This window comes from Myotis myotis, unplaced genomic scaffold (genome assembly GCF_014108235.1).
Source record: "Myotis myotis isolate mMyoMyo1 unplaced genomic scaffold, mMyoMyo1.p scaffold_m19_p_4, whole genome shotgun sequence".
In the NCBI taxonomy this organism is placed as follows: domain Eukaryota; kingdom Metazoa; phylum Chordata; class Mammalia; order Chiroptera; family Vespertilionidae; genus Myotis; species Myotis myotis.
Genome location: NW_023416346.1, coordinates 7,054,975 through 7,081,886, shown reverse-complemented (window position 1 = coordinate 7,081,886; position 26,912 = coordinate 7,054,975). Strand labels below are relative to the sequence as shown.

The 26,912-nt window shown below is 42.1% G+C and overlaps 1 protein-coding gene across 4 annotated transcripts in view; it reads right to left on the bottom strand.

Moving 5' to 3' along the window:
• CLCN5 (chloride voltage-gated channel 5) overlaps positions 1–26,912 on the bottom strand; it is a 184,238-nt gene that overhangs the window by 77,309 nt on the left and 80,017 nt on the right. The window contains exon 1 of one of the 4 annotated variants that reach the window (XM_036304695.1): positions 4,195–4,288. The exons of the other annotated variants lie outside the window; for them this stretch is intronic. The gene's annotated coding sequence lies outside the window, so the exon portion shown is untranslated. Of the gene's footprint in view, positions 1–4,194; positions 4,289–26,912 lie in introns of those variants that run through there. 4 annotated transcript variants of the gene reach the window in all.

The following is a 26,912-nucleotide window of genomic DNA, read 5'->3' as shown; positions in this document are numbered from 1 at the left end:
AGGAATTTCATCCAGTACCCCATCTTCTTTTCGACCTCATAAAACTCCATTCAGTCCATTTAGGGCCAGTTCAAACAGGCTTTTCCTTCCACACCCACTTTGTTCACACATCTATGTTGATTGCATAATCTCTTTCACTGGGTCTTGTGATTACATACATACACCATATCCTTCTCATTTCTGTTGTTACAGCAACTTTAGTGGTCCAGAGTACATGTTCAATAAATGCTTATTGAGGAGGATTCCAGTCAGAGGAAGGGTTAACAGCTAATCAACAAATTTATATGGCTGACACTCAATATAGCTATGCCTGTTACTATGAGGGTAGCAGCCGTGGGCAAACTACAGCCCGCGGGCCGGATCCGGCCCATTTGAAATGAATAAAACTAAAAAAAAAAAAGACCGTACCCTTTTATGTAATGATGTTTACTTTGAATTTATATTAGTTCACACAAACACTCCATCCATGCTTTTGTTCCGGCCCTCCAGTCCAGTTTAAGAACCCATTGTGGCCCTCAAGTCAAAAAGTTTGCCCACCCCTGGGGTAGGGAATTGGGGATACAAAAAACATTTGTTACCTTTGTCACTACTCTCAAGGAATTTATGATCTAGTTGAGGAGAAAACTTTTACATAATGCAATTACACAACAGGTAAGTATTACCCTTTTAGAATAAATATGCAATCTACATTCAGAAAGTGGAGAGGAAATTGTAAGCTAGAGAGGGCTTTAGAGAGAAGAGAGGGTATTCTAGGCCTAAGGGAAAAAATGGCCAAAGACTTAAGATGAGAATGAGGCTGACATTTGTGCTTGACTAGAGGAGAGGGTAGGTATCTTTGAGCAAAAGGATGAGATTGATCATGAAGGACCTGGGAAACCAGTGGAATCACTGTGCTTTTTGAGAAGCAACATGATAAAAACATAATTTTAAGAGGTAAGTGTGGCAGCAATGGGCTGGAAGGGAGAAAAAAGGAAAGGGCTAGAAGGCCAGTTTGCTACTTCCAGTTTCATTGTAGGTGATTTGGGAAGAAAGAAGAAAATAATATATATATATATATATATATATATATATATATTCCCAACAGTCGTACTGAAAGAGCCAGGTCAGAGGAGAATGATGCTAGTGACAGTGACATGTGTGGATTCAAATAAATCAATACTTCCATTGCAACAAACCCATTTGGCAAAAACAAATGTATAAACCAATGGATGGGTTGATACACAGGGCCTTTCAATGAAGAATGTAAAGTATATCCCATATTCCAATACTAGCAAGCACAATGAAGCAATAAACTTTCCTATTCCTTATTTTTGCTCCACAAAAATATCTGTTGACCTGCATATGGCATTCTGGGAAAGTAATATATGCCAGATACCGCAGATGTAGCAAAAGAAAAATGTAAGAAGAAGAAAGGCTTAAGAGAGACATTATACAATTTATCAATGTATAAGTATTGCCATATCATCTATATAATAAAAGGCCAATGGCCGTAACAACCAAAACGACCAAATGAACGGTCACCAGGAAGTGCATGGAGCACCACTCGGTCCCTCTCCCACAGCCCACAGGCTCCTATCACAGCAAGGCTGGCGGCCAGTGGGTGGATGGGGCAGCGGGAGGGTGGTCGAGGCGAGGTGGGCACGGCAAGAGAGGCAGGGCCTGATCAGTAGCTACCATGGAGGCTGTGGATCAGGCCTGGAGATAGGCCCGGAGAGAGGCAGGGCCTGGTCCACAGCCACTGCAGAGGCTGCAGATCAGGCTTGGAGATAGGCCCGGGGAGAGAGACAGCTGTCAGTGGAACCATTCTGGATTTCCCAGAAGAGCCAATGGCTGCCTAGGAGGTGGAGCTTTTGATGCTGACTGGCATAGAAACCAACCAATCAGAACCTAATCTAGGTGAACTGCGAAGACAGAACCTAAGGTGGGGGCTGAGGAGGGGTTTTAAGGGCAACAGCTGTTTGGTGTAAGATATAAGAAAGCAGTTCAATTTTTAAATAACTGGTTTGGCAGTATAATGCATATGGCTGGCTATCAGTCCAGATATAGGGGTTATGTACTTTTGTCTGCCAAAAGCATCTCCTCCTGCTAAAAAAGGCTTCCCCCCCTCCCCCCGCCACATTCAAGCAATCCTATCCTATATAATCTATACTAATAAAAGGGTAATATGGTAATTAGACCAAGTCAACTGGACATCTTCCGGATGTCTGACTTCCTTCCGGACAAAGCCATAGTGGTGGGGGCTGAGGCAGAGGCAGTTAGGGGCAATATTAGTCTGGCAGGGGAGAGCAGTTAGGGGTGAGATCAAGCCAGCAGGGGAGGGCAGTTGGGGGCATTAAGAAGGCAGGCAGGTAAGTAATTAGGAGCCAGTGGTCCTGGATTGCGAGAGGGATGTCTGGCCTAAACAGGCAGTCAGACATCCCCCGAGGGGTCCCAGATTGAAGAGGGTGCAGGCCGGGCTGAGGGACACTCCCCTTCCCATGCACTAATTTTATGCACCAGGCCTCTAGTTAAAAATAAAACATGAAGCCCAGCCAGTGTGGCTCAGTGGTTGAGTATTGACCTATGAACCAGGAAGTCATGGTTCAATTCCTAGTCAAGGCACATGCCTGGGTTGCAGGCTTAATCCCCAGTAAGGGGCATGCAGGAGGCAGCCAATCGATGATTCTCTCTCAACATTGATGTTTCTATCTCTCTCCCTCTCTCCTTTCTCTCTGAAACCAATAAAAATATTTTTAAAAAATAAAACAAAACATGAAGACAATCCTAAGTATAACATTGAAGATGATAAGAACTGGTACACACATAAAATCACCTTTTTCCTACCCCCTATACTTTGAACTAGTTGAGGAAAGGTGTTAAATCCGTGTTCTTAAGTGCCTAACACAATAGGATATCCCAGTAAATAATATATTTTATACTCTAATTCCAGTTTTAGTTACTTTATTTAGAAAAGCAAAAATGAAATGTGAATCATCAAGTGTAACCTCTGAGATAACATAGAAGATGCTTATTTAGAAGGTTTGGACCAATCCTTAACCCAGGGTACCTTCTCTACCTGTCAGAACTATGGATTAAAAGTCTTAGAAGGAAAAAATAGTGCTTCTTCTCAAAGCGTGGTCTTCATCTGTGAGTCATCCTCATAGATGAGTAGGGGTTATGAGAAAAGACAGAAATCAAAGGAAGCATTAACAGAACAGCAGTTCCCAAACTTTTTGGTCTCAGGATCTCTTTAGTCTTCAAAATTATTGAGGAGCCTAAAGAGTTTTTATTTATATGAGTTCTATCTAAAGATATTTACTCCTTTAGTAATTAAAACCTGGGAATGTTTAAAATAAATATTTATTAATGTATTTATATATAACAATGATCAACCCACTATATGTTAATATTAACATTTTTAAAAATCCATATATTACAAAACAAAACAAATTAGCAAGAGGCATTTTTTAAACTTTTTTGATGTCTGCATTAATAGAAGACAGCTGGATTATGCCTCACATATTCCATTTATACTCAGAGAAATGACATCATTACCTGTCACACAGCCTCTAGAAAACTCCACTGTATATTCATGAGAAAATGAAAGTGAATGAGGAATATAATGTCTTAATATTAATATGAAAACAGTTTAGATCTTGCAGATCCCCAAAAGGGTCTCAGGAATCCCCAGACCACACTTTGAGAGTTGTTGAAGTAGGGAAAGAACACAGAACTGAGAAACTATACTTGGGCATTACCCATGATTGGTGAGAAGAATGAAGAGGATAAACCAGTTAGAAGAGACCATGTTGACAGCTATCAAAGTGAAGCAAACAACAAATATTTCATGTAAGTGTTTTGCCAAAGGAGTAATAGCCTTAATATATAAAGAAATTGTTCAGATCATTAAAATTGGATCCCAACAGATAAAAAGGCAAAAGACATTAGTAGATAATTTGTTTAAAAAGGGCTTCAAAATTCAGACAAACTAAAACAATAATATGTTATCTTCTCTTAGCAGATCAGCTTTTCTTTAGTTTTATCTCAGAGATTTCTCAAATATGTTAACACCCGTTATAAAAGTTTTCAAGGGACTGACAAATGAGATGGCTAGAGAAGTGTCATGAGGCTCAAGGACAAGGGTCTGTCAGGCATAACAAAGATGACATCAAAATTTATAACTATTTTCACCAGCAGCCTAGGGAGTGCACTAACCGGGTCCTCCAAATACTGGCGACACCAGCCTGCCAAGCTTGAGTCCAGCAGAAAGGACTGTTGGCTGCACCCAACAGGGACGTTTGGTGTGCTCTTTCTCTGGAGAAACAGAGAAATACAGACAGACAGTGAACCATGAGGCTTTGGAACAGGGGCCAGTCTTCCCCACCACCTGCAGCCTCAGACAGCACCACATCCAATGGAAGACTGTCTTGATCTCTCTTCCCAAGTCCTGGTGGCCCCACCCTACTGAGCTCAGTTCCTCAAGGGAAGGAAGGGCCACAAAGAGCTGGAAACTTCAGAGAGGAGAATGTCACCCTCAGAGGATCTGGTCCAGGCTCCAGTGGGTGCGGCCACACAGAGAAGGGCAGGTGTTAAGCTTTCTCTCCCCTTCCATGGGCTTGGCTGGTGCCTCCCCCAACATAAGATTATCTTTTTAAAAATATATTTTTATGAAAGAGAATTACAGGCCAATATCCCTCATGAACATAGATGCCAAAATCCTCAACAAAATCTTAGCAAATAGGATCCAGCAGTACATCAGAAAGATCATACACCATGACCAAGTAGGATTCATCCCAGGGATGCAAGGATGGTACAATATCCGCAAATCAATAAACGTGATACATCACATAAACAAATTGAAAGAAAAAAACCACATGGTCATATCAATTGATGCAGAAAAAGCGTTTGACAAAATCCAACACCCATTTTTGATAAAAACTCTCAGCAAGGTGGGAGTAGAAGGATCATACCTCAACATAATAAAAGCCATATATGACAGGCCCACAGCCAACATCATACTCAATGGACAAAAACTAACACCATTTCCCCTAAGAACAGGAACAAGACAGGGATGCCCCCTCTCACCACTCCTGTTCAACATAGTACTGGAAGTGTTAGCCATTGCATTTCGGCAAGAAGAAGAAATAAAAGGCATCCAAATTGGAAAAGAGGAAGTAAAACTGTCCTTATTTGCAGACGACATGATATTATACATACAAAACCCTAGAGACTCCATCCAAAAGCTACTAGACTTAATACATGAATTTGGCAATGTAGCAGGATACAAAATTAACCCCAAGAAATCTGAGGCATTTCTATACACCAATAGTGAACTTTCAGAAAGAGAGATTACAAAAACAATCCCATTTACCATCGCACCAAAGAAATTAAGCTACCTAGGAATAAACTTAACTAAAGAGGTAAAAGACCTCTACTCAGAAAACTACGGGACGTTGAAAAAAGAGATAGAGGAAGACATAAACAAATGGAAGAACATTCCGTGTTCATGGATTGGTAGGATCAACATCATTAAAATGTCCATACTACCCAAAGCAATCTATAAATTCAACGCACTTCCCATTAAAATACCAACGGCATACTTCACAGGCCTAGAACGAACTCTCCAAAAATTCATCTGGAATAAAAAAAGACCCCGAATAGCTGCAGCAATCCTGAGAAAGAACAAAGTAGGTGGGATCTCAATACCAGATATCAAGCTGTATTACAAAGCCACTGTTCTCAAAACTGCCTGGTACTGGCACAAGAACAGACATATAGATCAATGGAATAGAATAGAGAGCCCAGAAATTGGCCCGAACCAATATGCTCAGTTAATATTTGACAAAGGAGGCAAGAACATACAATGGAGCCAGGATAGTCTCTTCAATAAATGGTGTTGGGAAAATTGGACAGATACATGCAAGAAAATGAAACTAGACCACCAACTTACACCATACACAAAAATAAACTCAAAATGGATAAAGGACTTAAATGTACGACAGGAAACCATAAAAATTCTAGAAGAATCCAAAGGCAACAAAATCTCAGACATATGCCGAAGCAATTTCTTCACTGATACAGCTCCTAGGGCACTTGAAACTAAAGAGAAAATGAACAAATGGGACTACTTCAAAATAAAAAGCTTCTGCACAGCAAAAGAAACCATCAACAAAACAACAAGAAAACCCACTGTGTGGGAAAACATATTTGCCAATGTCATATCTGATAAGGGCCTAATCTCCAAAATTTATAGGGAACTCATACAACAACTTAACAAAAGGAAGATAAACAATCCAATCAAAAAATGGGCAAAGGACCTAAATAGACACCTTTCAAAAGAGGACATTCAGAAAGCCAAGAGACATATGAAAACATGCTCAAAGTCACTAATCATCCAAGAGATGCAAATCAAAACAACAATGAGGTATCATCTCACACCTGTCAGACTGGCTATCATCAACAAATCAACAAACGACAAGTGCTGGAGAGGATGTGGAGAAAAAGGAACACTCGTGCACTGCTGGTGGGAATGCAGACTGGTGCAGCCACTATGGAAGACAGTATGGAGTTTCCTCAAAAAACTACAAATGGAGCTACCATTTGACCCTGTGATCCCACTTCTAGGAATATATCCCAGGAAACCAGAAACACCAATCAGAAAGGATATATGCACCCATATGTTCATAGCAGCACAATTCACCATAGCTAAGATCTGGAAACAGCCTAAGTGCCCATCAGTAGATGAATGGATTAGAAAACTGTGGTACATCTATACGATGGAATACTATGCTGCTGTAAAAAAGAAGGAACTCCTACCATTTGCAATGGCATGGATGGAACTGGAGAGCATTATGCTAAGTGAAATAAGCCAGTCAATGAAGGAAAAATACCACATGATCTCACTCATTCATGGATAATAGAGACCATTATAAACTTTTGAACAGTAATAGATACAGAGGCAGAGCTGCCTCAAACAGATTGTCAAACTGCAGCGGGAAGGCCGGGGAAAGTTGGGGGGCAGGAGGGAGGGGTATAAGAGATCAACCCAAGGACTTGTATGCATGCATATATGCATAACCAATGGACATGGGACGCTGGGGGGTGGGGGAGGCCAGGGGATAGTCAAGGGCGGGGGGAAAAAAAAAAGACACATATGTAATACCCTTTGTAATACTTTAAGCAATTAAAAAAATAAATTAAAAAAATATATACATTTTTATTGATTTCAGAGAGGAAGGGAGAGGAAGAGAGAGAGAAGCATCAATGACAAGAGAGAATCATTGATCAGCTGCCTTCCACATACCCCACACTGGGAATCGAGCCCACAACCCAGGCACGTGCCCTGACTGGGAATTGAACTGTGACTTCCTGGTTCATAGGTTGATGCTCAACCACTGAGCCATGGCAGCTGGGCTAACATAAGATTATCATGATCTGTTTTCCCAAATCTCGGTGGCACCATCCTGCTGATCTTGCTTCTGCAGTTGGGAACAGCTGGCTGCACCCAACCTGAACGAGTGGTGCACTCCTCCTGGGGAGGTAGAGTTGGAGAATCTAGCAGAGAATGAGTGGTATTGCTGTAGGCAGTTAGGCAGACATGAGCAGAGCAAGAGAAAGCCCCAGGTGCCTAGCATTGGACAATCAATTGCAGGGTGGAACCTCACCATCAGGATGACTTTTCCTCCTCTAGTATATCGCTGGTCCTGAGGTTTGGACCCCCTGACCTTTCCTCCCTAGAGATAGCATCTAGGCCTCAGTTGTATTTCAGCTCCAGGCCCAGATATACAACAAAACCAGCCAGGGCTGGCATCAGGACCAGCTGCATGGAATAATAATGACCCCCTGCCCTGGTGCAGGCCAATCAATCAGTAGAACAGCAACTCATATACAGTGAACTATGTCTACCATTATATTCAACTAGTCTGAAGATTAGCTCCACCCATGAATGGACTAACCCTACTCAAGACTCAACTACAACAATAGGGGGCACATTACCCACACAAGAAACATTTCTGGAGCACCTAGCTCAGGTGATTTAGGTGCCTTTCTGATGTAGGTGCCTTGTGCCACTGAGACCCACAAGGCACCTACATCAGAAAGCCTTCATGACAAGCCTGCGAGCCATAACAGATCTACCTAATATACAGTCAAACAGAAAAAGGCAGACAAAATGGGGAGACAAAGAAATATGCCCCAAATGAAAGAACAAGAGAAATCCCCAGAAAAGAACATAGAGTTCTGGCTGGTATGCACAGTGGTTAGAGTGTCGAATTGCACAACAAAGGGTCATGGGCACATATCTGGGTTGCAGGTTTGATCTCTGGCCTGGGCTGGGGCATGTGCAGGAGGCAACTTGCAGGACTGGAAGTTGCTCTGGGTGAGTCAGTGAGTGAGTGGTGAGTGAATGTGAAGGCCTAGGACATTCTGGACACTACAGAGTCAGAAATAGGACACTGAAGCTGTCAGTGTTGCTCCATGAACAGAGATGTGGGCTGGATTGATTGGGAATATCAAGGAGAAACTGATTGGGTAAAGCATAGATCACCATAATAGTGACTGTCAGGAGGGAGTGAAAGGTGACCTGAGGGTCAGTAGGAATGTGAAATCAAGATGGAGAAGTAAAGGAACATAGCAGATTGTCATAGCATTATGGTTTTGGACTATTGCATGTTGGAGCAGGGGGTCAGAATAAGGAACTTTGCATTATTCATGAAAAATGAGGGTATTTAACATGAAGGATGTAGAACTGAGGACTCAATATTTTTACTCTGAAAATTTGGTTTTTGTTCCATTGACTCTATCTGTTACAAAGGCTCTCTCTGACATTTACCTGATAGAAGAAATTCTATATTTTACAGCATTACAAGCTGAAAATATTAAAAGAGTCCAGGGACAGGCTGGCTCCACCCTAACAAAGAAAGTTTTTACTTAAGTGGCAATGGCCCTTAATAGTTGTTAAAATAGATCTTGTGGACCTCTGTACATGTAGAATTTACAACAATGTACTCTAAAGAGCATTATGTTAGATTGGAAGGGCTATAGCACCTCTGAATATGGCAGGCTCCTCTGTAATGAAACAGGTCAGTGACTGACTGATTGGAACATAATCTATGTACTCAAAATTGAGGTGCTGTAAATGAGAAAGGGATATGTTGCCAAGTGCCACAGATATTGCTCACACCACAGAAAAAAAAATTCCTTCTGAACCGCACATCCTCCAATTCTTACAGGATATTCAGCACTATTATCATCTTATGGAACCATCATCATCTGTGGTCTGTCATTGATGAAAATGTTGTTATGTGGCACATAACTGTATTTAAATCACTAATGACCCAGAAGCTTCTAAAATTAATAATAGATACCAAGCTACAGGTCCAGAAAGCTCAGAGAACACTAAGAAGGTTAAATATATTTTTTAAAATCTACAACTAGGCACATCATATCCAAACTGTACAAAATCAAAGAAAAAAATATTGAAAGTAGCCAAAAGAAAATAATGCCTTGCCTATAGAGGAGCAAGGATACGAATCACATCAAATCTCTCTTCAGAAACAATGCAATCTAGAAGAGTGAAGAATAAAATATATGAAGGGTTAAAAATAACCACCAATCAACAATTCTGAGTCCTGAGAAACAATCCCTCAAAGCAGAATGAGAAATAAAGAATTTTCTCAGAAAAACAAAAATTAAGGGAATTTGCTGGCAGTACGCCTGTCTGATGGAAAATGTTAAAAGAAATTCTTCGAAAGAAAAATAAAATTATACAGGTCGGAAACTCAGAGCTACATAAAGAAAGTGTGCTAGAGAAGGAATGTATGAAGGTAAACTATGTTGTTTATTCTTTTTTTCCCACCTGCTTTCTTACATTGAGGTATAGTTGACATATGAAATTATGTTAGTTTGAGGTCTACAGTGCAATGATTTGATATTTGTATATGTTGTAAAATAATCACCATAACTCTAGTTAACATTTAATGATTTTTCCTATTTTTAATTGATCTAACAGATAACAGTTTGTTCAAAACAATAATAGTAACAATGCATTCGGTGATGATACCTTATAGATAAGTAAAATGAAAGAGTGATATTACAAAGGACAGGAGAAAGGAAGTGAGAATACTATGTTATATGGTACTTGCATTATCCATGAAGTAATACTGTGTTATTTGAAGGAAGACTTGGATTAGTTGTAAATGTATACTGCAAACACTAGGACAACCACTAAAAAAAGTTTTACAAAAAGAAATATAATTAATATGCTAAAAGAGTAGAAAAAATAGAATTATACAAAATGCTCAATTAGCTCTAGCTGGTTTGCTCCGTGGATAGAGTGTCAGCCTGTGGACTGAAGGGTTCCAGGTTCAATTCTGGTTAAAGGTGCATGCCCAGGTTGTGGGATTGATCCCCAGTAGGGGGGCATGCAGGAGCAGCTGATCGATGATTCTCTCTCATCATTGATGTTTCTGTCTCTCTCTCCCTCTCCCTTCCTCCCGGAAATCAGTAAAATTATTTTTAAATGCTCAATTAAAACCAGAGAAGGCAGAAAAAGGGAGAAAATAACATTTAAAAAAAAAAAACATGAACAACGAATAGGAAAAGGTAAAAAATATGGCAGATAATATGGACTCCACCACATCAGATATCACTGTAAACATCAATGGTCTAAATATAACAGTTAAAAGACTGAAACTGTCAGAGTAGGTAAAAATACAATATTCAACTATGATCAGGGATGAAGATGAGCATTGCATGATTAAAAAGATGTCAATTCTTTAAGAAGTCATAACAATCCTTAACATACATGCACCTAACAATAGAACATAAAAATACATTAGCAAAATCAGAGATAATGGCAAGGAGAAATAGATGAATCCAATGTTATAGTTGGAGACTTCAACATCCCTCTACTAGATATGGACAGATCCATCAGCAGAAAATCAGTAAAGATACAGTTAAGCTGAACAGAATCATCAATCAACTGGATCTAATTGATAGCTACTTCATCCAACAACAGCATCAGAATACAGTCTTCTCAAGCTCACATGAAACATTCACTAAGCTAAATGACATTCTGGACCATGAAATACACCTTAACAATTTTTTAAAATATATGTTTATTGATTTCAGAGAGGAAGGGAGAGGGAGAGGGAGAGATAGAAACATCAATATTGAGAGAGAATCATGAATCAGCTGCCTCCTGCATGCCCCACACAAGATTGAGCCCACAACCCAGGCATGTGCCCTGACTGAGAATTGAACCATGACCTCCTGGTTCAAAGGTCAATGCTCAACCACCAAGCCACACCAGCCAGGCATGCCTTAACAAATTTTTTAAAAATAGAAATCATACAAAGTCTGTTCTAAGATAATTATCAAATTAGAAATCAATAAGAAAATGATAGCTGGAAAACCCCAAAATACTTTAAGATTATACAACACAATTCTAAATAACACATGGGTTAAAGAATAAGTTGCAAGAGAAATTAAAAAACACTTTGAACTAAATGAAAAAATAGCTTATAGAGAGAGAACCAAGATGGCGGCATAAGGCATACACTGGTACGTGCTGCCCCCCACAACCATACCAAAAGTACAACTAAAAGACAAAACGGTTATCATCCAGGACCACGGGAAAGCTGGCTGAATGGAAGTTCTACAACTAGAAGAAAAGAAAAAAGCACATTGAGACTGGGTAGGAGGTGTGGAGGCACCAAGAGCAGAGGGTACAGAGGCACGCGAAATGGGCTGGCAACTGGGTGTGCTGTTTTTTTCAATTAGAAGGGAGATACAAGCTCCCAACTGCTCTGAACTCCAGTTTCCAGCGAGACTCTGGTGACACAGACTCCTACAGGGAGAAACTGGACTGTCTGGCATTGGGTCAGAAAGCGAGGGCAGCTTTCTTGCAGAGCTGCTCACAGGGATCATTGTTACTGTGGGGGCACGGGACACAGGGATGCAGAGATGCGGAGACTGGAGATCCGGAGATGGCTGACTGGCAGCCATCGCGGTTTGCTCTGCCCTGGTGATTCCCTGAGACCCTGCTCCACCCAATTTACAACCCCACCCAAGCTATGTGCAGTGGCTTTTGCATATGAATGGCCTGTCCTTTCACAGCCTAACCTAACAAACTGCAGCTGGGTCAGAGAGCTCCAAAACTTCCAAACCCCCAAAAAAGAGGATAAATCTGCAGATCTCGCTGTAGCTCCTGCTGGGTGGCCTCAGGCAGTGGCTGACTTTGCACCTCCTTGAAGATCCAGGAGCCAGTGTACCCAGTGGTAAGATACCAGATTTCAACTCCTCACATCCATAAGTGACACACTCAAGAGGTAGACTCAGTGAGCACCAAAGCCCCACTGAAGCAAGTCCTGCCCCAGAAGGGTGTCTCCAGCACAGCAGTTCTTCCACTATAGACACAGCAGGTCCCCACAGCCAATTGGCCTGGAGGTCAATTCCTCCCGGGGATACCAACAGCAATCAAGGCTTAACTACAACAAGACTGTGCACCCAGCCCACAAAGGGGTGCACCAAGAGTGTCCACCTCAGGTGATTGGGGAGGCTGAGCCACTGGGCCCTATAGGACACCTTGCACAGAAAGCCACTCTATCAACACAGGGAAGCAGCCAAAATGCGGAGACAAAGAAATGTGTCACAAATGAAAGAAATGGAGGAAAGCAAACTACTGGATATAGAGTTCAAAAAAAACAGTTATAAGGTTACTCAAGAATCTTCTACAAACCTCCAAGAAACTTAGTGAGACCTTCAAGGATCTTAATGAGAATGCAAAAAAAAAAAAATGGAAAAGGACCAGTCAGAAATTAAGCATACACTATCTGCAATAAAGAATAATATACAGAAATTCAACATTAGACTTAAGAGGATCCCAAGAATCAAATCAAAGATTTGAAATACGAGGAAGCAAAAAACACCCATCCAGAAAAGCAAAAAGAAAAAAGAATCCAAAAATATGAAGATAATGTAAGGAGCCTCTGGGACAACTTCAAGCGTACCAACATCAGAATTATGGGGGTGCCAGAAGAAGAGAGAGAGCAGGATATTGAAAACCTATTAGAAGAAATAATGACAGAAAACTTCTCCTACCTGGTGAAAGAAACAGACTTACAAGTCCAGGAAGCACAGAGAACCCCAAATAAGAGGAATCCAAAGAGGACCACACCAAGACACATCATAATTAAAATGCCAAGAGCAAAAGACAAAGAGAGAATCTTAAAAGCAGCAAGAGAAAGAAACTCAGTTACCTACAAGGGAATACCCATACGACTGTCAGCTGATTTCTCAACAGAAACTATGCAGGCCAGAAGGGAGTGGTAAGAAATATTCAAAGTGATGAATAGCAAGGACATACAACCAGGATTACTCTACCCAGCAAAGCTATCATTTAGAATTGAAGGTCAGATAAAGAGCTTCACAGACAAGAAAAAGCTAAAGGAGTCCATCACCATCAAACCAGGATCATATGAAATGCTGAAGAGTATTCTTTAAGAAGAGGAGGAAGAAGAAAAAGGTAAAGATAAAAATTATGAACAACAAAGTGACAACAAATACATATCTATCAACAAGTGAATCAAAAAATTAAGTCAATAAAAAAATCTGTTGAACAGAATAAACTGGTGAATATAATAGAAACAGGGGCATAGAAAGGGAGTTGACTAACAATTCTCAGGGGAAAGGGAGTGTGAGGGGTGCGGGAAGAGATTGGACAAAAGTCGTGCACCTATGGATGAGGACAGTGGGAGGAGGGGTAAGGGCAGAGGGTGGGGTGGGAACCGGGTGGAGGGGAGCTATGGGGGGAAGGGAAAGAGGAACATCTTTAATAATCTGAACAATAAAGATTTATTTTTAAAAATGTAAAAAAAAAGAAAAAGAAAACAAAAAAATAGCTTATCAAAATGTGTGGTATACAGCAAAACCAGTGATTATAAGGAAATTTATAGCACTGAATATACAAAAAAAGCACTTGACAAAATCCAACATCCATTCATGATTTAAAAAAAAACTCTCAGCACACTAGAAATGAAAGGTAACTTTCTAAACTTGATAAATAACATCTATAAAAAACCTAGAGCTAACTTCATACTTAATGGTGAGAAATTAGACGCTTTCCTGCTAAGATCAAAGAGCAAGGCAAGGATGTCTGCACTTATGCTACTCAGCCTCTTCCTGGAAGTCCCAACTAATGCAAAAAGACAAGAAAGGGACACAAAAGATATACAGATCAGGAAGAAAGAAATAAAACTGTTTTTGTTCACAGAAGACATAAGTGTCTGTATAGAGAATCCCAAAGAATTAACCAAAACACTCCGAAAATAGTAATAAGTGACTTTAGCAAGGTTGCAGGATACAAGGTTAACATATAAAAGCCAAATTCTCTTATAAATCAGCAATAAACAGTTGTAATTTGACATTTAAAACAATTCTATTTACAGTTTAGCTCCAAAAATGAAATAATCAAGTATAAATCTAACAAAATGTGTATAAGATCTACATGAGGAAAATTACAAAACTGTGATGAAAGAAATAAAAGATTGTGCCTGTTTTGTTCATTACTGTATCCTCAACATAGTGTCTAACATATTGCAGAAACTCCATACAAATTTGGCAAGGCAAGAAAGAAGACATAACAGCACTCAGTCCTGCCATCTGTAGGCAAGGCTTTCACTCTTTGAAGTCTTGACTAAAGACAATACAGTGGGGCCTTGACTTACAAGTTTAATTCGTTCCATGATGGAGCTCGTAACTCAAATTACTCGTATGTCAAATCGTACTTGAGATAGCACTCATCTAAGTTGAGGAAGTTAGGGAGAGAGCAGATGGGAAGGCTCTGCTCCCTGTCCACCACCCTGTGTGTGGAGTCAGGAGGGGAGTAAAGAAAAAATTCACTATCTGGCACTCTGGGCACCTGAGTACATAGACATTATTTGATAAGGACATTTATTCTAGAATAAAGACAAGCCCACCAGAGAGCCCAAAATTTTGCTGTTTGTGCTTATCCAATACCAACCAGACACTCAAAAGAGGGAGGAGGAGAGAGGGGTAATGTATAAGCTCTGTCCTTAGTGCCATTGAGCCCACCTTCTCTCAATCCTTGCCCAGGTGTGCTGCACTGAGACAGCACTAGCACCCAAATAGCAAGGATTACAGGAAGGGGTGGGCAGAGCAGAAGACTCAGGACATGTACACCACATGCAAGTCTGTGTGAAGAGAAAAGGAGAAACTGGATTCCTGCACCCTGAGCCCATGTAGCTACAGGCATCGTCATGAGGAAGTTGACTCTCCAGAAACCAACTAGACCAAGCATGTTAAACTCGTGGTTTATTTAAACGAGGCATGTGGCCTGCTAGCTGTGAGTTTGACATGCTTGCAAGGCTGACATCCCTATGGCTAGTTCACTGTGGCAATTTCAAACAGCAGGAACTCAGTAAATATGTTAAATGGATGGATGAATGGACAAAGAAATGCACACACAAAAAAGTGACTAAAAGAACAAGCAGGGGGATAGTAAGGGAAGTGCTGCACAGGCTCTGTCCTACACATAGACCAGGCTCAGGATCTTGTATTCTTGCATAAGATCACTGTACTAATAAACCAACACTCATACCTACATTTCAAGGACAAGGGAGGGGGGGCAAACATCACAGTCCAGGCACCTGCAACACCACACGTGCATTTGAGTGTGTGTGTGTGTGTGTGCAACAAGAAAATTCACACTTCTGCAGACAAGTGTAAATAACAAAGTCTCTCTCCTGCCTTTCAGTTTTGTGTGGAAATGTGGCTGTGTGTGTGTGTGTGTGTGTGCATGTGCCCATGTGCGCAAGCATGAAAAACGTGGGTATGCATAAAACAATGAGAAGGCTCAATTCTTGGCACATTCTCCATGCCTGTATTCAAGACCTGGGGAAGTTCATTCACCACACACCTCCACTAGAGATAGGAAGTCCTATAGAGAGGCTTTCTCTTATTCAGCAGAATACTACCAGCACAGTGCATGGCACATAAAAAGTGATTGAGCCCTGGCGGGTGTTGTTCAGTGGTTAGAGTGTCAGCCTGTTTGCCAAAGGACCACAGATTTGATTCCTGATCAAGGACACGTACCTAGGTTGCAGGATCAATTCCCAGCTCTAGTCAGGGCATGTGTAGGAGGCAACCAATTGATATATCTCTCTCACACTGATATTTCACTTTCCCTCTTTCTCACTCTGTCTCTCTTCCCTCCCTCCCTCCATTCCACTCTCTCTAAAAATCAATGGAAAAATTATCCTCAGGTGAGGATTAACCAAGAAAACCTGATCAATAAATACGTACTGATTGAATTCTTCGGTAGAAGGTTCATGATGGCAAGGCTCGCCCTCCTGTAATCCATGCACACAGGAGGTGCTTTGAGAATTCACAACTCCGATATGCAATGGGTATGGGAGAAGGAGCAGTTCATTCTTCTGCACACCAGATGCATGTGTGTGTGTGTACATGTGTGTGCAAGTATATGTGCCTACAGTGTTAAGTGCATGCCCTGAAAAGTAATGACAAGGCTCTTCCTTGATAGAGTCTTGGTTGTGAGTTCACTTAACTTCCTATGCTATCCAAGTGTGTGGTTCTGGGGGAGGTGGGTAGAATAATGAGCAGATGTAATCTCTGCCACAGCTCGCAGGGACACAGCACTGGGAACGTGCATGAGAAATAAGGATGCTCATTCCTTTCCACCCTTTATAGGCTAAGTCCCTTGGGGGATGAGCCTTCATCTGACTTCCTTATTACTATGTCCCCAGCAGTTAAACCAAACCAGTAATTCTCAAAGTTGAGTGAACATCAGAATCCGTGGGAAGGCTTGTTAGAACACAGACTGTTGTGGTTCAGGAATTAGTAGGTCAGGGGTGGGGTCCAAGAATTTGCATTTCTAAGAGGTTCCCAGATTATACTGATGCTGCTAGTCCAGTGAACACACATTGAGAACAAGCACCCTAAATGAACACTAAAGAAATGAAAGAATGGGAGGGTGATGTAAACACTCTCTGGTGTTTTAAACATGGATTAGATTCCCTCTCTTTGAATTTTTGTACAAGGGTAATGGACTTGGCTAGCATTTGTACCCACATACCAAGAGTGAGAGATAGGGACCTAAATAGAAGACTCAGGCACCTTCAGATTGTGTGTGTGAAGGTGTGTATGTGTGTGCGTGTACCAAAAAATCACTCTCTGCTCACAGGTGATTTGTCCATGATTGTACTAAGTAAAGTGTTCTTTCTGTGTAAGCAAAAGGGGCCAATTTCATTCAAACTCTTGCTGTGGAAGGAGCATGTAGAAAGCTCCAGTGCCCTACACACTGGACATAGGTGAGACAACACTGCTAGTGACACGTTGTATCCTATGCACAGAGTGGATGCAGCTCTATGTATGGGGAACACACCTTCTGTGTTTGTATACCTGAATGCTGTGTGTGTGTGTGTGTGTGTGTGTGTGTGTGTGTGTGTGTGTGTGTGTGTGTTTACAGGGAAGGCTTATTTTTCTGCATATAGTGTGTTCACATGTGACTGTACAGAAAGGTAAAGAAAAGGATCACTGCCATACACAGCATCATGGAGAGCAATAGTAAGACCTCTCTCATTTAGTCCCTATCAATGGAAGGGTTGGGAAGGTTCACTGGTCTAAACACTGGGGTGGGAATCTCTGCATGTAGATCCATGTCGCTAGGTGTGTCTGGGGGTGTGAGGGGTGAAAATCTCTAGCAAAACCTGCATATATGTTTGTGTTTGCAGAGAAGATAGCAAGGAACATAAAAATCTACTTCATTTTTCTGAACAGTAGCCTATTAGTCCACAGCATCCACCTGTCATAGTGTGTTTATTAGTGCCCTACCTGAATGTAAAGGTAGCAACCTTGTCCATTTTGATCCCTGCTATCTCCTCTGTGACTGGCATTGTACCTGGCATCTAGTAGACACTCAAATATCTGTGGAAGGAAGGAAAAGGGGAATGGAGAGTTGCTGCACAAGTTCTGTCTCTCTACATGTAGACAAGGCTCCTTCCCTTGGAGTTCTTGAACATAGGCAGCGATTCAGTGCAGCAATGGCACCTACACTGAACTAAGGAGAATGATGCACCTGGTCAGGAGCCCACTCCACGTTACATGTCTGTGTGTGCGCACACAGTGCATTTGTGTGCTGAGGTTTAGAAGATTCTCCTCCACACATTTGTATGATCTCAGGAAAGGGGTCATGTCAAGTCCCAGTGTGTAGTCTGCCTACTCTCAGGATATGCAGGCATAATGAGTGAGGAGTCCATTCTGAAACCTGCAAGGAGGGACCAAATGTGGTTCATTTTCTTGTGAGTCAGCTGCCCAGCATGGCATCTAAAATAGAGTAGGCACTCAACAGGTACTTGTAGAAAGGAGGGTAGGAAGACATAGAGGCGCTCTGTCCTATTCGAAGATGATGCTGCCCCTCTCAGAATCCTTGCCCAGGTGCATTGCATTCAGAAAGCACTCTCACCCAGGTAGCAAGGATTAGAGAGGGGGAGCCAGAGTAGAAGATTCTGGCACCTGCACTCCCTGAGTGTATATTTAACAAAACAGCTCACTGCCCCTGCCCAGGGCATCTATGTATGATTAAACTAAAGTAAAGACATTCTCCTATATGTATCAGTGTGAGAACAGGAATGAGATGTGTCACACTTGTGTGTAAGTTGGGGAGATAGGTAAGAAGTCCCCTATGTGGTCCACTCCCCCTCAGTGCATGCAGGAGGCGGTGGGTGATGACAAAGTTCATTTTCTTCACTGGACTGTAAGATCCAGGAAGGCAGGGACCAAGTGACCAGCACAGTGACCAATGAATATTGTTTTGGAAGAAAAGAATGAGTGACAGAGGAGAAGCAGGCATGCAGCAAGCAGCTGAGAAGAGATGTACAGATCCTCTGTCCTCCTCCACTCAGAGGAGGTTCACCCTCCAGAATACTTGCTCCAGTACATTTGCATTCAGAAAGCACTCTCACCCAGATACAAAAGATGAGAGAAGAAGAGCAGAGCAGAAAGTTTGGGCACCCGCACCCTGTATGTGTGTTCATGTGCATAGTAACTCTCTTAGTTCCATTTCCTCAAAGCATCACTATGTGCATTTAATAACATTGATACATCTCCCCCATGGTGTGCATTATGTATTCATCCCCATGCACAAGGTCACATGGCTATTCTCTCTCAGACAGAGCCTCTGAATATGTACTGGTCACTGTAGAGTGGCATTTTTCTCAGATCACACATGAGAGTCTGCATGTGTTGGCTATGTGTTTGTAGGATAACAAGAAGGCTGGGACAATCTGTGTATGCAGGCACACATGTGCATGCACATGTTGGAGGACAGTACAACATGTACTTTATTGCCTTCTATTCCTCTGCTAAACTATAAATTCATTGAAGGCAACAACTGGTGGTATCAGTCTCATCACCCAATGTATGTTTCCCCATTAGAGTATCTGATAGTAAGCTGAAATAAAGAGAAAGCTCATTCCCTGACAGAAGGGTAAGCCTGCCCAGAGGGAATGAAATCAATCTTCCCATAGTTGTCTTCTAGAAAGTCCAGGGATGAGGACTCTGGGCCAGAGATCTTGTCTATCTTGTCTATCTATCACCATTGTATCTCTAACACCCAGTAAAGGGCTGGCATCTCATAGCAAATATTTGAAAGAAGGTGGGAAGGTGAAAGAGGTGATGCACAGGTACCCAGTCCTTCTACATGCAGACAAGGCTCGGCCTCTTTGAACCCTTGAATAGGTGTGTTGCACTGAAATAGCACTCACACCTAGGTTCCAAGGATTCAAGAGGGGGAGCAGACAAGAAGGCTCAGGCACCCACGTGTGTGTGTGTGTGTGTGTGTGTGTGTGTGTGTGTGTGTGTCTATGGCAAAGAATCTTGTTGAGATATACACTGAGTGGCCAGATTATTATGACCACCCCATCAGTACTTTGTTGGGCCACCTTTTGCCTTCAATACTGCGGTGATTCTTCTTGGCATTGACTCCACAAGATGTTGAAAAGTGATGCGAGGAATCTGACACCATGCCTGATGAATAGCACTATCCAGTTCTGTGAGATTTGATGGTTGTAGAACCAGCTGCCTGATGGCTCTTTTAACTTCGTCCCACAAATACTCAATTGGATTGAGATCTGGTGATTGTAGGGGCCACCTAAGCAAGGTAAAGTCTCCCTCATGTTCTTGAAACCACTCCTGCACAATACGAGCACCGTGGCATGGCGCATTGTCTTGTTGGAAGAAGCCATCTCCATTGGGATATGCCATCAACATGATAGGATGAACCAGATCAGCAATGATACTTAGGTATGTTGTGCTACTCAGATGTTGTTCCACACGAATTAAAGGGCCCAAATAATGCCAGGGAAACATGCCCCAAACCATAACACTACCCCCACCAGCTTGAAGGGTTGTACGCATGCATGTGGGGTGCATGCTTTCATGCTGTTTCCGCCAAATTCTCACTCTGCCATCTGCATGATGCAACTGGAAATGTGAGTCATCGGACCACATGACTTCTTTCCAATGCTCAACTGTCCAATCCTTGTGTTCCTGTGCGAATTGGAGACATTTTATCTTGGTAATTGCAGACAGCAGAGGTATTTGAACAGGCCTTCGGCTGTTTTGCTGATACTCACTCCATGGCTCCAAACACCAACAATCACCCCATGTTCAAAGGCTGTTAAATCGCATTGTTTACCCATATCTTCAGAAAAAAATCACTTCTACTGTCGTGGTAAACAACCTGCTTCCCTATTTATAATGGTCTGGCCCTCTAGCAACTTCAGCGGGAAATTATAGCTAATTTGCCTACAAACGTCACGTGGTCATGATAATCTGGCCACTCAGTGTGTGTGTGTGTGTGTGTGGTGTCATTTATGAGTAATTGTACAGAGGCAGAGAATGTTCTCTCCTGCATATTTCTCTGTGGGATCAGAGAAGGCTCATGCTTTTGTGTATTTGGGGGTGACAGTTGCAATGAGAAATCCACTCTACGGCCTATTCATTCTTGGTACATGTAGGTATAATGGCTGATGAAGAATTCCATTCTTCTCCCTCAAGTATAAGCAACATGAGGGAAAGGCCCAGGCATGTCTTATTTATTACTGTATGCTCAATGTCCAATTTAGTGTCGTGTATATAAGAGGTAATTAATAAATATTTGTGGAATAGATAGAAGGAGCATGGAAAGGTGCTCTGTCCTACATGAAGATGAAGCTCTCACTCTCGGAATCCTTGCCCAGGTGCATTGCATTCTGACAGCACTCTCACCCAGGTAGCAAGGATTAGAGAGGGGGAGCAGGAAGAAAGTTCCTTGTGTGTTTAAAAAGAGGGCTTACACTTTTTCACAGATGCTGCTTACTTGTGACACTACAGAAGGAAAGAGAAGGTTCTTGAGCTTCACATTAAAGATGTATAGTTGAGCCCGGCTGGTGTGGCCCAGTGGTTATGAACCTATGAGCCAGGTCAGGCCATATACCCGGGTTGGGGGCTTGATCCCAGTGGAGGGCATGCAGGAGGCAGCCAATCAATGATTCTCTCTCATCATTGATGCTTCTATCTCTCCCTCTCCCTTCCTTTCTGAAATCAATAAAAATATATATTTTTAAAAAGATGTCTAGTTGAACACATTTTGTCTTCTCTTGGATAACAACAAAAAAGGTATAAATCTACAAGGACAAAGAGACTGGGAGGATAGAGGTGTGTGACTAAGAGGAAGAGTGAGAGAATGAATATGAGATATCACCAAGGCTCACTATCCCCCAAATCCTTTGTGTGAATGTGACCAAAAAGCAGCATAGTTGAGTACAGTTGTTCTAAAACTTCAACATGCATCAGAATCATAGGAGAGCTTGGTAATATACAGATTACAGGGGTTCTCATAGGCCTGGGGTGAGACCCAAGAATTTGCATTCTTACAGGTCCCCAGGTGATGCTGCTGCTTGGGATGGCACTGGTGTAGTGGAAAAACCATGGACTCTGGTATCATCAAATCCTGGTTCAAATGCAAGCTTTATTACAAATTAGCTTAGAGAATCAACCTGATTTTCTAAAGGCGAGGTTACAAGCCTACTTCTTAATGGTGCCAAGTAAATGAAAAGGAATGACAAATAAACATAAAGTGGAGCACAGCACCTGGCACACAACTATCATTATGGGTATACCTCATTTCATGGAGCTTCACTTCATTGCACTTCATAGACCTTGTGTTTTTTACAAATTAAAGGCAAGACCCTCCACCAGCAGGAGAGAACATGAAAGAACAAACTACTTTGGAATAGGGTTTGGACAGTTCATTGTTCAACAGGCAAGAATTCAACTGCAAGATCAGAGGAGTCAGAGGGTCTCTGCCTTTGGACTGGGGATGCATTTGTGTATGTATTTTTTTATTTTGTTATTGATTTTAGAGAGAGAGCAAGGGATAGGGAGAAAGAGACATGTGAGAGAGAAACATCGATCCATTGTCTCCTATACATGCCCTGACTGGGGATTCAACCTGCAACCTGGGCATGTGCCATAAGAATGGAACCTGCAACCTTGAGTGCACGGAACAACACTCAACCAACTGAGCCACATTGGCTAGGGCCACTCATGTATTTAGTTCTTGGGGTAAGTGAGACTTGCTCCCCTGTAAACCCTACATGTTGAAGGGAGGAATGTGAAAAGGAGCAGGTGAGATGGCTTAATCTCCTGAATGTTTTGCATGCTTGTGTGTATCAGGGAGTACCCAGAGAGAGGGAATGAAGGGAGGTGATAGGCACTCTGTTCTCTGTGCCATAGACATTCACCCTCTGTAAATCCTTGCCCAGGTGCATTGCACTTGGAAAAGCACATACATTTGGGTACTAAGATTAGAGAGAAGGGTACAGAGCAAAAGCCTCAGGCACACACACACACACACACACACACATACAGTATTGGCACAGGTGTCCAACCCATACATAAAAAGGAGGAAAGAGAAGGTTGAATCTCTGACTTCTCTTTCTCTCATACCTCATATCCAATATATCAGTAAATCCAACCAGCTCTAATTTTAAAATATATCCACATCTGATCAGTTTTCACCACTACCAGCACTGAATGTAGAATGCATTAACAACTATGCAGAGAGAAGAAAATGAATGACTAAAAATGGGGGCATTTGCCCCTGTGAGTATGAAACCAAAGAAAGGCTCCAGTGTCTCCTGTCTCTGAACACTCCCCTACCTGTATATGCTGAAACAACAAAGCACTGTTTTTGTTCTGGTTATTGAAGAAGCCTGAAAAGCAATCCTTTTGTACCTAGAATGTAGTCTCTAAATACCACATCCAATAAAAGGAACTAAGGCTTATTGAAAACACTAGAGGCCCAGTGCACAGAATTTGTGCACTGGGGGGGGGGGTGTCCCTCAGCCAGCCTACACCCTCTCCAATCTGGGACCCCTCAGGGGATGTCCAACTGCTAGTTTAGGCCCGATCCCACAGGGATCAGACATCTCTCTCACAATCCGGGACTCCTGGCTCCCAACTACTTGCCTGCCTGCCTGCCTGATTGCTCCTAACTGCTTCTGCCTGCCAGCCTGATCACCCCCTAACCACTCCCCTGCAGGTCTGGTTGCCCCCAACTGCCCTCCCCTGCAGGTCTGGTCCCCCCCCCCACTGCCCTCCCTTGCAGGCCCAGTCACCCCTAACTGCCCTCCCCTGCCGACCATCTTGTGGTGGCCATCTTTGACCACATGGGGGTGGCCATCTTGTGTGAGTGCATGATGGTCAATTTGCATATTACCTCTTTATTATATAGGATAGTAGATTCCAGATCTGGGGAAAGAGATGTCTGATATGAGCCTGGAACATTATCTCAATCCAGAAAGCAGAGAGGCTACTGAACAACTACTGGGTCCATGACAAAATAACTCAGAAGCCAATTTAAAGAAGCTCCCTCTGGCTAAAGATGGGACATTTGAGCTTCACTGAGGATAAGAATTGAAATGGCTTGAAAGATCAAATGTATTTAAACCCATGAGCTTATAATATTTTTTAAACCCTCTTTTGAGTAAACCAGTGACGCAACTCATTATTTTGAGTACTGAATAATAAAAAGAATCAAACATTTATTCTGCCTTTCCTATAAAAATTGCACCACTGGGTAATCAAACAATAGATAAGGGGAAGTTTTTCTTTATAGAAGTATTCCAGCTAATAAATGAAGAGAGAATAATAAAATTAGACTACCATTATTTTGCAAACCTAATGAAATAAGGCTCTAGGAATTGAACATCAACAGTAACTAACATCACAGATAGGGAGACAAAACCAGTCATTATGTGCCTCTTGATGGAAGTACTTCTGTCTCCTTCCCCAAAGTTAAGCCTGAATCTGATCAGGCTCCTTGAAACAGCTATCAATTTACAGGAAATACAAACAAGGAAAACTATACCACAGGGATGTAATCACAAAAATTCAGCCTGTGGGAAACTGCAGGACCAATCTACTATATTACAACAAAGAAATTACAAGCAGAGAAAAACTACAGATGGAGGGGGAAATTATAATCCAGAGACTACAATAACTATCAACCAAATGCAATGTTATGGACTTTATTTGAATCCTAGTTTATTATATTCTTGAGACAACTGAAAATGTGAACAATATATATTTAATATTAATAAATTGTTGTTAATTATCAAGTGTGATAATTATGTTATGGTTATGATTTTTTAAACAAGAGTTCTCACCATTTAGAGCTATATAATAATCATCAGCTTTCCCTTTCCTCCATCATATCTTGCTACTTCCAACCCCTCTGCTCCTGCCACTATGGCCTCTTTGTTGTTCATAAAACATAATAGGTCTTTTCTGATTGCCCTATTTGATCCTGAAACTTCACCATCTCCACTGCCCCACCCACTCCTTGTCCCCCTTTCCTGCTTTATGATTCCTCAGAGCATTTATCACCAACTGATACATTATGCATTTCACCTACTCACTTTGTTTACTGCCTGTCTCCCCCTGCTAGGGCAGGGGATTCTTGTCTTTTTATCATTGATATATCCCTGGTGTGTAGAAGAGCACCCAGCACATAGTAGATACTCAATAAGTATTTGTTTAATAAATAAATGACTCAGTGAATGAATCAGTTGCAAATCCTGGTCTGGGAAGAGAACAGAGAAAGCTCCCATGGGATAGTAAGGGAATCTCACTTCCTGCACCATGTGTGCATGAGCACGCAGATGTTCCTTAATTCCCTTACACATTGGATTTGTCAGCATTAGCTAGAAGACCCTCTTTTCCATCACACCCCATGTATGGGAGTACTGAGAAGGCTCTTTCTCCTCCCCCTAGGTGCTGGCAAGGAAGGAACAATTCCAAAGACTTACCTCCTTCTAGATTGTCCTTGTTACTGTGAGGAGCTGCACTTTGTACAAGAGGAAGGTAAGAGAAAACTTGCTCCCTTGCAAAAACTATTTAGGAATGAGATGAGAGAAAGGACACAGGGCAGTGGGTCATTCTCCTTTCTACTACCTGCGTGTTTTTATCTTTGTGAAGGTGTCTGTACATGTATGCACACATGCACAAGAGAGCAAAGAAAGCTGAGGCTCACCATCCTGCAAACCCTGCATGTGGGAGGGGTTTTCAGCAAGCGCACCCTCCACCATGCAAGGGATGTGAGAGAGGGAGCAGGACATACTCACTCTCTTGGCACAACGTGTGGTTATACTCTGGAAAGTAAGGTGGGTCAGCCTGGGGGTTGCCCACAGGAAGCAAGGGAGCCAGCCAAGGGAGGAGCACTTCTGGGTAAGCCAGGAGGGGCACACATGCAGTGAGACAGTCAGAGTGGGGTTTGGTACCAGTGGTATATTTATATGTTCCACAAGAGAACACATGAGGGAGGACATATGAGGGAGGGGCTATATCAAAACCGCAACCACCTTCCATGTATATGTGTTTGTTCTCATGCTTGTACACTGGAGAGGGAGGAAAAAGCTTGCCCTCCTGCAAGCCTTGGGTGTGGGAGGGTAATTAAAATGACAACGGTCCTACACTCAAGGCATGTAAGAGAGAAAGCAAGTCAGGAGATTTGCTCTCCTGTACACTGTGTGAATATGAGTAAATGAGAATGTGTGTGTTCCCCATGGCCAGGTTTGCATGTGATTGTGCCCCAGACATGCTGAAATGAGAAGGTATGTCTTCATGCATGTTCACATATGTACCTTTAGAAATATTCACTATATACTACCTATTTTTTCCATTTTCCTTCTTTTTTTCCATTCCAAACACCATTATGGTGTTTATTGTTTATAGGACACTGTTCTAAGTGCTTTTCATGTGTTAGCGAATTAAATCATCATAAAATATCTACAAGGTAATCATTACTGTCACTATTTTACAGATGAAACAACACCAGATCATGCATAGAGGACACGTGATAAGAAAGCTCAGAATCTTACATGCTGGCATTTAGACAGAGGACCCAACAAAGAATGCAAGAAGGCTCAATCTTCTGGGGAGGGAGGGAAGGAGGGAGGGAGGGAGGGAGGGAGGGAGGGAGGAGGGGAGAAAGAGAAAGAGAGAGAGAGAGAGAGAGAGAGAGAGAGAGAGAGAGAGAGAGAGAAGAAATACTACATCATGCAAGGATACGAGAGTGTCTCATTCCCCCTTGTGTTGCATGGAGAGAAGGCATAAAAAATGATCAGGTCTATGTGTGGAAAGACAGAGCACAAGAGTGTCAGAAGGAGGACAAGGTGTCAACTTGCTAAGTTTCACTTTGATGCCAAATCATAGGAGGGAGATGCAAAAAGTATAGCTTTCTTTAGGCATAGGATGTAAGAAAGAAAGAAAATCCAGTCATTTCCCCTTTTATTCACAGTTTTACTTTCAGCAGTTTCAGTTACCCGTTGTCAGGTGCAGTTGGAAAACAT